This window comes from Aegilops tauschii, chromosome 3 (assembly GCF_002575655.3).
Source record: "Aegilops tauschii subsp. strangulata cultivar AL8/78 chromosome 3, Aet v6.0, whole genome shotgun sequence".
Classification (NCBI taxonomy): Eukaryota; Viridiplantae; Streptophyta; class Magnoliopsida; order Poales; family Poaceae; genus Aegilops; species Aegilops tauschii.
Window position 1 is genome coordinate 202,037,897 of NC_053037.3, and position 13,869 is coordinate 202,051,765.

Below are 13,869 nucleotides of genomic sequence, written 5' to 3' on the forward strand. Positions count from 1 at the left end.
TTCTTCATAAGATTGCATCAAAGCATCGATGATATGTTTAGTAAAAGCTTTATTTTGACTATAAGCATGAGGAGAATTTAGCACGGAATGCAACAAGGAAATACAATCTATCAAATAGAAATTATCATAATTAAATTCCTTGAAATCCAAAATAGTGGGTTCATTAATATCTAGAGTTTTGATCTCTTCAATCCCACTTTTACCAATTCTTGTATCAAGATCAAGTGGCTCATACAGTCCGATCATTATCAAAATCCATATTGCTAAACAAAGATTTAATAGGAGAAACATCAATAACTTTTAGATCTTCATCTTTATTTTCATAGAAACTAGAAGAACACGCTTTCACAAAGCAATCTTTCATAGCACGCATCCTAGTATTTCTTTGCACTCATCAATGGAAATTCTCATGGCTTTGAGAGACTCATTGATATCATGCTGAGGTGGAATAGATCTAAGTTTCAAAGAATCAACATCAAGAGAAATTCTATCAACGTTCCTAGTCAATTCATCAACGTTGAGCAATTTTTCTTCAAGCAAAGCATTGAAATTCTTTTGTGAATTCATAAACTCCTTAACACTAGTCTCAAATTCAGAGGGCATCTTATTAAAATTTCCATAAGAATTGTTGTAGGAATTACCATAATTATTATAGGAAATACTAGGGTACGGCCTAGGATTAAAGTTTCCTCTATACGCGTTGTTACCAAAATTATTCCTACCAACAAAATTCACATCCATAGATTCATTATTATTCACAATCAAAGTAGATAAAGGAATATCATTAGGATCAGAAGAAACACTTTTAGTAGCAAATAATTTCATAAGTTCTTCCATCTTTCCACTCAAAATATTAATTTCTTCTATCGCATGCACTTTTTTATTAGTAGATCTTTCGGTGTGCCATTGAGAATAATTAACCATAATATTATCTAGGAGTTTAGTAGCTTCTCCTAAAGTGATTTCCATAAAAGTGCCTCCCGCGGACGAATCTAAAAGATTTCTAGAAGCAAAATTCAATCCGGCATAAATTTTTTGTATAATCATCCAAAGATTCAAACCATGTGTAGGGCAGTTACGTATCATTAATTTCATCCTCTCCCAATCTTGTGCAACATGTTCATGATCAAGTTTCCTAAAATTCATAATATCGTTTCTAAGAGAGAAGATTTTAGCGGGAGGAAAATACTTAGAGATAAAAGCATCTTTGCACTTATTCCATGAATCAATACTATTTTTAGGCAAAGACAAAAACCAAACTTTAGCACAATCTTGATACGTCTCCGTTGTATCTAGTTTTCCAAACACTTTTGCCCTTGTTTTGGACTCTAACTTGCATGATTTAGATGGAACTAACCAGGACTGATGCTGTTTTCAGCAGACTTTCCATGGTGTTATTTATGTGCAGAAACAAAAGTTCTCGGAATGACCTGAAACTCCACGGAACTTATTTTTGGAAAATATTAAAAATGTTGGCGAAAGAATCAAGGCCAGGGAGCCCACCACCTGTCCACGAGGGTGGGGGCGCACCTGCCCCCTGGGCGCGCCCCTGCCTCGTGGGCCCCCTGGTGCTCCACCGACCTCAACTCCAACTCCATATATTCGTGTTCGGGGAGAAAAAAACAGAGAGAAGGATTCATCGCATTTTACGATACGGAGCCGCCGCCAAGCCCTAAAACCTCTCGGGACGGCTGATCTGGAGTCCGTTCGGGGCTCCGGAGAGGGGAATCCGTCGCCGTCATCATCATCAACCATCCTCCATCACCGATTTCATGATGCTCACCGCCGTGCGTGAGTAATTCCATCGTAGGCTTACTGGACGGTGATGGGTTGGATGAGATTTATCATGTAATCGAGTTAGTTTTGTTAGGGTTTGATCCCTAGTATCCACTATGTTCTGAGATTGATGTTGCTATGACTTTGCTATGCTTAATGCTTGTCAGTAGGGCCCGAGTGCCATGATTTCAGATCTGAACCTATTATGTTTTCATGAATATATGTGAGTTCATGATCCCATCTTGCAAGTCTAAAGTCACCTATTATGTGTTATGATCCTGCAACCCCGAAGTGACAATAATCGGGACCACACCCGGTGATGACTATAGTTTGAGGAGTTCATGTATTCACTATGTGTTAATGCTTTGGTCTGGTACTCTATTAAAAGGAGGCCTTAATATCCCTTAGTTTCCATTAGGACCCCGCTGCGACGGAAGGGTAGGACAAAAGATGTCATGCAAGTTCTTTTCCATAAGCACGTATGACTATATTCGGAATACATGCCTACATTACATTGATGATTGGAGCTAGTTCTGTGTCACCCTATGTTATGACTGTTACATGATGAACCGCATCCGGCATAATTCTCCATCACCGATCCAATGCCTACGAGCTTTTCACATATTGTTCTCCGCTTATTTACTTTTCCGCGGTACTGTTACAATCACTACAAAACCCAAAAATATTACTTTTGTTACCGTTACCGTTACTTCCATATTACTTTGCTACTAAATACTTTGCTGCAGATACTAAGTTATCCAGGTGTGGTTGAATCGACAACTCAACTGCTAATACTTGAGAATATTCTTTGGCTCCCCTTCTGTCGAATCAATAAATTTGGGTTGAATACTCTACCCTCGAAAACTCTTGCGATCCCCTATACTTGTGGGTTATCAGATCTCTAAGCGAAAAAGGAAATAGCTTCAATTTAACAATATCATTGTCCACATCTTTCTTCTTTTGCATATCACACAAATCGACGAAGCTATTTAGATGGGTTGCGGCATCTTCACTAGGAAGGACGGCGAATTGATCTTTCATGACAAGATTCAACAAAGCAACATTAAATTCACAAGATTCAGCATCGGTAAGAGGAGCAATCGGAGTGCTAAGAAAATCATTGTTGTTGGTATTGGTGAAGTCACACAATTTAGTATCATCTTGAGCCATCGTGACAAGCAAGCAATCCAACACACGAGCAAACAAGAAGCAAGCGAAAAAGAGGCGAACGGAAAAGAGAGGGCGAATAAAACGGCAAAGGTGAAGTGGGGTAGAGGAAAACGAGAGGCAAATGGCAAATAATGTAATGTGAGGGATAAGAGTTTGTGATGGATACTTGGTATGTTTTGACTTGACTTGACTTTGCGCGAATCTCCCCGGCAATGGCGCCAGAAATCCTTCTTGCTACCTCTTGAGCATTGCGTTGGTTTTCCCTTGAAGAGGAAAGGGTGATGCAGTAAAGTAGCGTAAATATTTCCCTCAGTTTTTGAGAACCAAGGTATCAATCCAGTAGGAGATCACGCACGAGTCCCTCATACCTACACAAACAAATAAGAACCTCATAACCAACGCGATAAAGGGGTTGTCAATCCCTCAACGGTCACTTACGAGAGTGAGATCTGATAGATATGATAAGATACTATTTTTGGTATTTTTATGATAACGAGAAATAAAGATGCAAAGTAAAATAAAAGGCAATAGAAATAACTAAGTGTTGGAAGATTAATATGATGGAAAATAGACCCGGGGCCACAGATTTCACTAGTGGATTCTCTCAAGAGCATAAGTATTACGGTGGGTGAACAAATTACTGTTAAGCAATTGATAGAATTGAGCATAGTTATGAGAATATCTAGGTATGATCATGTATATAGGCATCACGTCCGCGACAAGTAGACCGAAACGATTCTGCATCTACTACTATTACTCCACACATCGACCGCTATCCAGTATGCATCTAGAGTATTAAGTTCATAAGAACAGAGTAATGCTTTAGTAAGATGACATGATGTAGAGGGATAAACTCATGCAATATGATATAAACCCCATCTATTTATCCTCGATGGCAACAGTACAATATGTGCCGTTTCCCTTTCTGTCAGTGGGATCGAGCACCGCAAGATTGAACCCAAAGCTAAGCACTTCTCCCATTGCAAGAAAGATCAATCTAGTAGGCCAAACCAAACTGATAATTCGAAGAGACTTGCGAAGATAACCAATCATACATCAAATAATTCAGAGGAGATTCAGATATTGTTCATAGATAAATTGATCATAAACCCACAATTCATCGGTCTCAACAAACACACCGCAAAAGAAGATTACATTGAGTAGACCTCCACGAGAATCGTGGAGAACTTTGTATTGAGATCCAAAGAGAGAGAAGAAGCCATCTAGCTAATAACTATGGACCCGAAGGTCTGAGGTAAACTACTCACACATCATCGGAGAGGCTATGGTGTTGATGTAGAAGCCCTCCGTGATCAATGCCCCCTCCGGCGGAGCGCCGAAAAAGGCCCCAAGATGGGATCTCACGGGTACAGAAGGTTGCGGCGGTGGAAATGGGTTTTTGGCTCTGTCTCTGATAGTTTAGGGGTACGTAGGTATATATAGGAGGAAGAAGTACGTCGGTGGAGCAACATGGGCCCCACGAGGGTGGAGGGTGCGCCTAGGGGGGTAGGCGCGCCCCCTGCCTCGTGTTCTCCTCGTTGATTACTTTGTGTAGACTCCAAGTCCTCTGGATCACGTTCGTTCTGAAAATCACGTTCCCGAAGGTTTCATTCCGTTTGGACTCCGTTTGATATTCTTTTTCTGCGAAACACTGAAATAGGCAAAAAACAACAATTCGGGCTGGGCCTCCGGTTAATAGGTTAGTCCCAAAAATAATATAAAAGTGTATAATAAAGCCCGTTAAACATCCAAAACAGAATATAATATAGCATGGAACAATTAAAAATTATAGATACGTTGGAGACGTATCACTCATGTGTGTACTTCGACTTCATACACAACCAGGGGGGAGGTTGGACATTCGTACAAACACGGGCCATGTGCTATGGTTGGTGTTCTGGTTGCCAAACGGATTCATGTCATCGGTACACGCGCCAAGCATGATGTTCCTTGCATCACATTTGAAATACCGATATTCGTCGTTGGACGCTCTCCACTGTCTTCCATCCTGGACGTGTCTCAGCTTCGGATCATCTCTATCGTCGGGCTTCTTCCTCTCCACATGCCAGAGCATGATCTTTGCTTCCTTGGGATCTATGAAATACCGCTCGAGACGGGGAGAGATCGGTAAGTACCATACAACTTTCTGGGGAGATTTCTTCCCGGCCTTCTTGTATCGAGAAGCATTGCACACCGGACTGCTTATTTTTTCTGCGTGCTCCTTCCGATAAATTATGCAATCGTTGATGCATGCATGGTATCTAACGTGCGGCGGATCAAGAGGGCACAAGATCTTCTTGGCCTCATGCACACTAGTTGGACATAGATTCCCCGTGAGAAGAACATCCTTTAGGTACTTGAGATGCTCATCAAGGCTAGTGTTGGTCCATTTGTTTTTAGCCTTCGTCTTTAGGAGTTCGAGCGTGAAACTCAAGCGAGTCACCTCAAGATTGCAACCATGATACAATGGAGTGTTCGAGTCTACCACTAGTTGCTGCAGCTTGGCCTCCTCTCTAGAAGCCACTCTCTCAGTACTCGACTCCTTGCGAAGCAGTGCTTGAACATAGCCCCGTGTATGATGAATTTTGCAGTGTGGAGTCGGCGTTCTCTCCGCCGCAATGTCCGGTCCCTTCTCCGCCGCCATGTCTGGCCCCTTCTCCGCCGCAATTATCGATCATCTCTTCGTCTAGCCCCGTGTCGTCATTGCCTGCCCCGTCAGCATCCTCAACATCATCATCCTCATCTTCCATTATCCACCGAGTATAGCCATCCATGAAACCAGTCATGAGCAGGTGCGCTTCGACACGACCATTTTCATAGGGGTCGAGCCAAGCTCGTCCTTTGCATCTTCGACACGGACACAAAACCTCTGTTAGGTTATTTTCTTTCATGTCCTGCACGGCCGACCGCAACCACTTGTCCACCATCGTTCCACTGAACATCGTGAATGCCCGCACGGTAATAATAAACCAATTGATTATAAAAATGCATGCATGCATCAAAGTCATACAAAAATTCAGCATGACCTTCCCTAAAAATAGGACATATAGAGTTTGCCCAGAATTCGCCGAAACGGAAATAAATCAACATTTCGGTAAAACATAGGCAACTCACAAGCACAATTCGGCATCAACTCATGCCACACACGCAATTTCCATCATATCACCCGATTATGTCATATTGCACAAACATACACATATTTCCATTCTTGCAAAAGCATAAATTTTGAATCACCTATCTCGATATTGAGCATGGTGAGCTGGTGATGTAGTTAGGGATCGAAGATCGAAAGTGGACAAAGCTCTTATTGACAAGGCTAGATCTAGTTAGGGGGTACATAGGTCACTTCACTAAATGCTACATCTACCTAGCTAGCTAGTTTGGGAGGAGACAAGTTCAACTAGTGGAGGGGTAAGGAAAAAGAGAGGAGATGCATTAATGGAGGTGGTGTAGTTAGCTAGGAGTAATAAAGAGAGAGAAAGGTAGGTAGAAGGAGTGTAATGGGGGCAGAAGTAGTGAGGAAGAAGCAAAGTGAGGGAGAGAGGAGTGGGGGCTAGGGGAAAGTGAGGAAGAGAGGAGGGGGAGGGGGAGGGGGAGGGAAAAGGTGGTATGGTTGCGGCTTAGCAGTAGCGCTGGTCGCAAAACACGCTGCTCCTAATAAGATAGCAGTAGCGAGCTTTTGGCACAAGCCTTACTACTAAGCGAGGCCCGCCATGTGGCCAGTTTCAAAATTAGCAGTAGCGACCTGCGAAAAAAGCATGCTACTACTATTACTTTAGCAGTAGCGCAGTTCACACGGGCGTGCTACGGCTAAACCTAGGGTGGCGGGAACGGTCGGTCAATTTTAGTAGCAGCATGGTTCGACAAAGCAGCGCTACTGCTAAGTTGGTAGCAGTAGCGTCTGTCTGGGGCACGCACTACTCCTAATTTGTAGTAGCGCCTCTTCTTGACCTGCGCTGCTGCTAAGATTATGTGTATAAGGTTTACCCTAGTTGTGGGTGGTCGTGGTTTCCCGTGACATCTTTGGTGCGCCAGGTAGGGGCATCGCTTGCGTGAACCTAAAAGCGTGTGCAGCGCGTCATCTTCATCACCATCTTCACCTTCAACGGCGCCATCGACCATGGTGCCCAAGAAGAAATCCGATGCTTTAGCTCATCCATCCACCTCGAAGGCTCCGCCGCCCGCAGCCTCTAATGCAGCGGGGGATGCGGAGGCACGCGAGGACGTGGATGCTGCTGGGGATGTGGTTGAAGCAGGTGGCACCGTTGTCGGTCATCACACATGGGCTCGGACCTTCATGAACTTAATACTCTACATGTAGGCAGGAGTCGGTCGATGTGTGGAGTAATAGTAGTAGATGCAGGCAGGAGTCGGTCTACTTGATACGGACGTGATGCCTATATTCATGATCATTGCCTTAGATATCATCATAATTATGCGCTTTTCTATCAATTGCTCGGCAGTAATTTGTTCACCCACCATAATATTTTCTATCTTGAGAGAAGCCTCTAGTGAAACCTATGGCCCCCGGGTCTATTTTCCATCATATAAGTTTCCGATCTACAATTTTAATTTCCTATTTACTTTCTTTGAAATCTTTTACTTTCCGTTCCATAAACCAAAAATACCAAAAATATTACTTTACCGTTTATCCATCTATATCAGATCTCACTTTGCAAATAACCGTGAAGGGATTGACAACCCCTTTGTCGTGTTGGGTGCAAGTGTGTTTGTTTGTGCATGTATTCGTTGGTTTGTGCGTTGTCTCCTACTGGATTGATACCTTGGTTCTCAAAAGCTGAGGGAAATACTTACTCTGCGTTGCTGCATCACCCTTTCCTCTTCAAGGGAAAAACCAACGCAAGCTCAAGAGGTAGCAATGGTGTTTTCCTACCAATCTATCCCCCTAGGGGCATGCGTAGTAGTAGTTTGCTTCAAGGGCTAATAAACTTTTGCAATAAATATATGAGTCCTTTATGACTAATGTGAGTCCATGGAATATACGCACTCTTACCTTTCCGCAATTTGCTAGCCTCTACGGTACCGTGCATTGACCTTTCTCACCTCGAGAGTCAGTGCAAACTTCTGAGGTACATCCAAACCCCGTGATATAATACGCTCTATCACACATAAGACTTAGTATATCTTCCACAAAACAGCCACCATACCTACCTATTATGGCCTTTCCATAGCCATTCCGAGTTATATTGACATGCAACTTCCACCACTTCCGTTTTGATATAGAGTCATACTTTGTTATAGGTATCGAGTTGTAATATTTAGTTGTAAGTAAATAGAAGTGTGATGATCATCAATTTTAATTATTAGAGCATTGTCCTATTAAGGAATGGATAATGGAGACTAAGATTCCCCCACAAGTCGGGATGAGACTCCAGACCAAAAGAAAAAAAAATAAAAAAATAAAAAAAAGGAAAAAAGGAAAAAACTAAAAATAAAAAATGAAAGAAAGAAGGAAGAGAAGGGGCATGCTAGTCGCAACACTTGTGCTTCAAAGTAGCACCATGTTTTTCATATAGAGAGTCTCCTATGTTGTCACTTTCATATACTAGTGGGAATTTTTCATTATAGGATTAGATGCACACCCACTTAGTTCTCATACTGAGCTTTCATACACTCAGAGCTCTTAGTGCATTCGTTGCATGGCAATCCCTACTCCTCGCATTGGTATCGATTGATGGGCATCTCCATAGCCCATTGGTTAGCCGCGTCGATGTGAGACTTTCTTACTTTTTTGTTTTCTCTATATTTACCACTATCATCGTACTCTATTCCACCCATAGTGCTATATCCATGGCTTGCGCTTATGTATTGCGTGAGGGTTGACAAAGCTGAAGTGCGTTAAAAAGTATGAACCAACAGCTCGGCTTGTCATCGGGGTTGTGCATGATAAATACTTTGTCTTAAGAATACAGAGCATGAAAAGACTATATGATTTTGTAGGGATAGCTTTTTTTAGCGTTGATATTTTGAAAGACATGATTGTTTGTTGGGATGCCTAAGTATTGATGTCTTTATGTCAAATTATAGACTATTGCTTTGAATCAGTTGTGTCTTAATATACATGCCATGATTATACATATGATCAAGTTTATTCAAGGTAGCATTCCACATCAAAAATTATCTTTTTTATCATTTACCTACTCGAGGATGAGCAGGAGTTAAGCTTGCGGATGCTGATACGTCTCCATTGTATCTATAATTTTTGATTGTTTGATGCCAATATTATACAACTTTCACATACTTTTGGCAACATTTTATATGATTTATTGGACTAACCTATTGATCCAGTGCCCGGTGCTAGTTCCTGTTTTTTGCATGTTTTTTTGTTTCGCAGAATATCCATATTGTTGGGGATATAACTACTGAGTATGACCCGCCCAGGAGGGGCCGGGTCATGCCTCTAGCAGCTTAAGATGAGAAGGCCCAAGAGGATGATGAAGATGGCGGCCCATAGAGAAAGCTGATTGAAGGCCCAAGACCCGGGGGCGACTTGAGGCCCATGAGTATGAACCCCCATATGTTTAACTTGTATTGTAAGGCAAGCTTAGTTGGTCACCGAGCCGGACACGTTGTGTATTAGACGGCCGGGACTCTGTAAGCCGCCGGGCATCAACCTGTGTATATAAAGGGGTGACCCAGCGGCGGGTTAACTCAAGAAACAACTCCTCATGATCTAGGTCAAGAGTATTCGCTCCCTGGTAATCGAAACCCAAGCAATACAACCTAAAGCAGGAGCAGGCTTTTACCTCATTGAGAGGGGCCGAACCTGGGTAAACTCTCTGTGTCCTTTGTCCCGTTTAACCCCTTCAAGCTAACCTAGCTGTGATGGCTCCACACCTAAGTCCTTTTGCTAGGGCGTCTGCCGTGTTAAGTCCATGACAGTTGGCGCCCACAATGGGGCCAACGCACAGTGGTTTCGAGTTCTTGATGGGCGACTTCACAGGCATCAAGGGATACGTCATGGGCTGGATGACCATGAGTCGTCGCGGAGCTCTACATCGACGATGCTGGCTGGGGCCCCGACGCTGGCTTAATTGAGTATGGGTACCGGGTCCCCTTCGGCGGAATCCATGTCTTCATCGGCAAGATCGGTGAGTCGGGGCATGAGCCAGACGTCTGCACCGACATCATCGAGACGGCTCAGCGCACACGACCCGCCAAGGTTCAAGGCGCCGCAAAGCATGCCTTTGTTGGTTTCATCCATGGGGCGGATCTTGAGGAAGGATCTGTGTCCAGGGGAGAGACGGTAACCTGCTCTGATGGTGAGTCTTCAACTGGGGAGACCAATTCAATGTATCAATTGCAAGATGGCGGGTTTGGGGGCTGTTCCGATGCCGACAGTATTCTGGACACCTATGAGCCGTCGAACCAGGTTGCGATCTTCATGGCTGGTACACAACCAGTGCTCAATTCATCAACTGTTGCGGCCATGACTTCTAGTTCAACAGCTGCGGGGTCGGCTGGAGCAAGCGGCTCTGCACGCCCGCCGGCTCAGGTTTTGACCGAGCTGTTGGATGCTTTGGCAACTTTAATGGGGGGGCAGAGGTAACCCCAGAGACTGAAGAACAGCACAAAGTGGATGTTGCGAAGCAGCGAGATGAGATAGCCCAAGCCAAGGAAGAGCTTGCTGCTGACAATGCTAGGATGGCGACAGAGTGAGCCGCCTTGGACGCACAATCACAACGGATTTATTCAGAGTCATTCCGGCTCACCTTGGATCAGAACGCTTCAAACGCTATTATGAGGAGGAGGCACCAGACCCGTTTACCCATAGAGTTTGAGGCTAGAAACCTTTTCAACACGCTTGGGGTAGGGACCAGTGACCCGCCCGTGGTGAACCAGGCCGTTAAGACCCGTGACCGGAGCGCAGGTTCAGCCACGTGTTGTAGACCCGCCTCGTTTGAATTTGACTCCGCCGCAGCATGTTCCGACACTGCTGAGTCATTATTCTAACCCTCTAGACAATATGATTGTTGTGGCTACACGATTGGCGGCTCTCCCTGTGGAAGGCGAGTCACCAGCCGCGATGGAGATACGGAGCCGGAGAGCTTCTTCTGACAGCGGTGGCGCAGTAGGCGGCTTATTCGTACAGCTGTGAATGGATTCATTCAACCCCTTGTCCAAGACGGAGTTATAGCAGGCATATTGACTCGCCAGCAGTTTCTAGTAGTGAGCGACACCATAACCAGCCTCGTAGGCATGACCCGCCGCGTGCTGGTAACGATGCTCAGACTTTGGTGGATCAGGGCAGGGCCCGTCGTGAGGCTGAACTGGTGGCTCAACAACAATCTCCGATTTACCCATCGGCGTCTGTGGAGGCAGGAGTGACCTCTAGAACCCTTGGTGTGCCATGGTTAGTACCGGCTCTACGTAACGAGCGCTTTCCTAAGGATTTCAAGGGCCCCCGCAAGGTGCCTAATTACACAGCGAATCAGCCCCCAAAGGCCTTGATTGATTGTTATGAGATGGCTATGGAGATGTTGGATGTTAGTGATGTTGCATGTGCTAAGTACTTCACCATGATGTTGGATGGGCCGACATGCACTTGGCTAAAAGGATTGCCCCCTAACTCCATTAGGTCATGGGCCGAATTGAAGATGCGTTTTATCCAAAATTTCAAAGACACGTGCAAGCAGCCTATGTCGATCCTTGATTTAGACTCTTGCGTCTAGGGTGAGGGCGAGTCAACCACCAATTGGGTGCGCCGGATCTCGACCGTTATACACTTATTGGACAGTATCAACGCCGGTTCAGCCGTCCTAATGTTGGAAAAGAATTGTCGTTTCCTTCCCCTTAAGCAGAAACTAGGGCGGCTTAAGCGCCACTGCAATGATATGGGAGAGCTCATGGTGGCTCTCGTTAAATACGCCGACTCTGATAGTACTAAGGACCCCGAGTCTGATGAGGAGAAGGTTGGTAAGGGGAAGAAGAGTGGCAATGCGAAGGGACATCAACATAATACAGCGGGTCAAGGTGGCAACGGTAAGCGCAAAGCTGACGGCGGTTTAGACTTTGTGGACAACACGAATGCACAAGAATAATAATCAGCATCGTAAGGGGAAAGCGTCAACGCCCTGGTTTGGAGGGCCAAAGTTTAACCTTGAGGCAATGATGAATCAACCTTGCCCGAAGCACGGTACGCAAGAGAAGCCGGCAAGTCATCTATGGAAGGATTGCTTCATCACGAGGGAGTACAGAAATTCCATCTTTTTCCAAAATAATCATGGCCCGAATGGTGGCTCAGGGTCCGGCTCTCAAGGACCTGGCTTTGAGGGTGGCGGCTCAAGCTCCGGTTTTCAGGGCCAAGGCTATCAAGCTGGTTTTAATCAGCAATCTGGTCAAGGGAATCAACAGCAGAAGTCTGGTTATCAGACCAATCCGAAATAGCTAAATAATGGTCAGTATCATGTGTTTACCACGAGCTTGTGCAAACGAGATCAGAAGATTCATAAGCGAGCGGTGAACGCGGTTGAGCCGGCAGTCCCTCGATACTTACAATGGTCTGAACATCCTATTGTATAGAGACGTGAGGATCACCCGCCCCGGGTCGATAATCCGCGTCAGTTTGCTTTGGTGGTTGCGCCCCAGGTTGGAGGGTACAAGTTCACTTAAGTGCTTATGGATGGAGGCAGCAGCATCAATATCCTTTATTATGATACTTTTCGCCGTATGAATTTGATTGACAAAGATCTTAAGCCGTCTTCTACTATTTTTCATGGGGTGGTGCCTGGTAAGTTGGTGTACCTAGTGGGTAAGATAGCTTTGGAAGTAGCTTTTGGAGAAGATCGTGATTTCAGAGTTGTGACATTGACTTTTGAAGTAGTCAAGATCAAGAGCCCTTATCATGCCCTGTTTGGACGGCCGGCTTATGCTAAATTCATGGCACGACCTTGTTATGTTTACTTGCAGCGTAAGATGCCGGGTCATAAGGGCACCATCACAGTACACAACAACAGGAAGATAGCTTTGGAGTGTGAAGAAGGAGATGCTGCTTATGCTGAGTCTGTTTGTGCAACCGAGGAGCTTAAGTTCTACAAAGACAATGTTGACCCGACTGATATGACACCTTTGAAAAAGCCAACCACAAAGCATGACCCTTTGTTGAAGTTTAAGTCGGCAGATGACACTAAGCTGGTTGACTTTGTTCCTAGCGACTCATCCAAGCAGTTCAGTATGAGTGCTAATATGGATCCGAAATAGGAAAGCGCGCTCATCGAGTTCATCCGTGAGAACAGGGACATCTTTGCATGGAAGCCTTTAGACATGCCAGGTGTACCGAGGCAACTCGTTGAGCACACTCTCAATGTTGATCCAATGTTTAAACTGGTCAAGTAATTTCTTCGTCGTTTTAATGAAGAGAGGTGTAAGGCCATTTGTGAAGAAGTGGCCCGGCTCTTGGCGGCTGGGTTTATCATTGAAGTGTTTCGTCGTGAATGGTTGACTAACACGGTGCTGTTACTTAAGAAAAACGGCACCTGGCGCATGTGTGTGGGTTACACAGACCTTAATAAAGCCTGTTCGACTGATCCTTTTGCTCTCCCTCGTATTGACCAGATTATTGATGCTACGGCGGGTTGTGAGCGTTTGAGTTATCTAGATGCTTATTCTGGGTATTATCAGATCAAGATGGCAATTAAGGACCAAGAGAAGATGCTTTTATCACTCCCTTTGGAGCCTTCTGCTATATGTCTATGCCCTTCGGGCTCAAGAGTGCCCAGGCGACTTATCAGCGGTGTGTTCAAAATTGCCTTCATGACCAGATTGGACACAATGTTCATGCTTATGTGGATGATATTGTTGTGAAGTCTAGGAAGAAGGAGACCTTGATCGATGACTTGAAAGAGACCCTTGACAATCTCCGGGTCTACAAGATGATGCTTAACCCGGCCAAGTGTGTCTTTG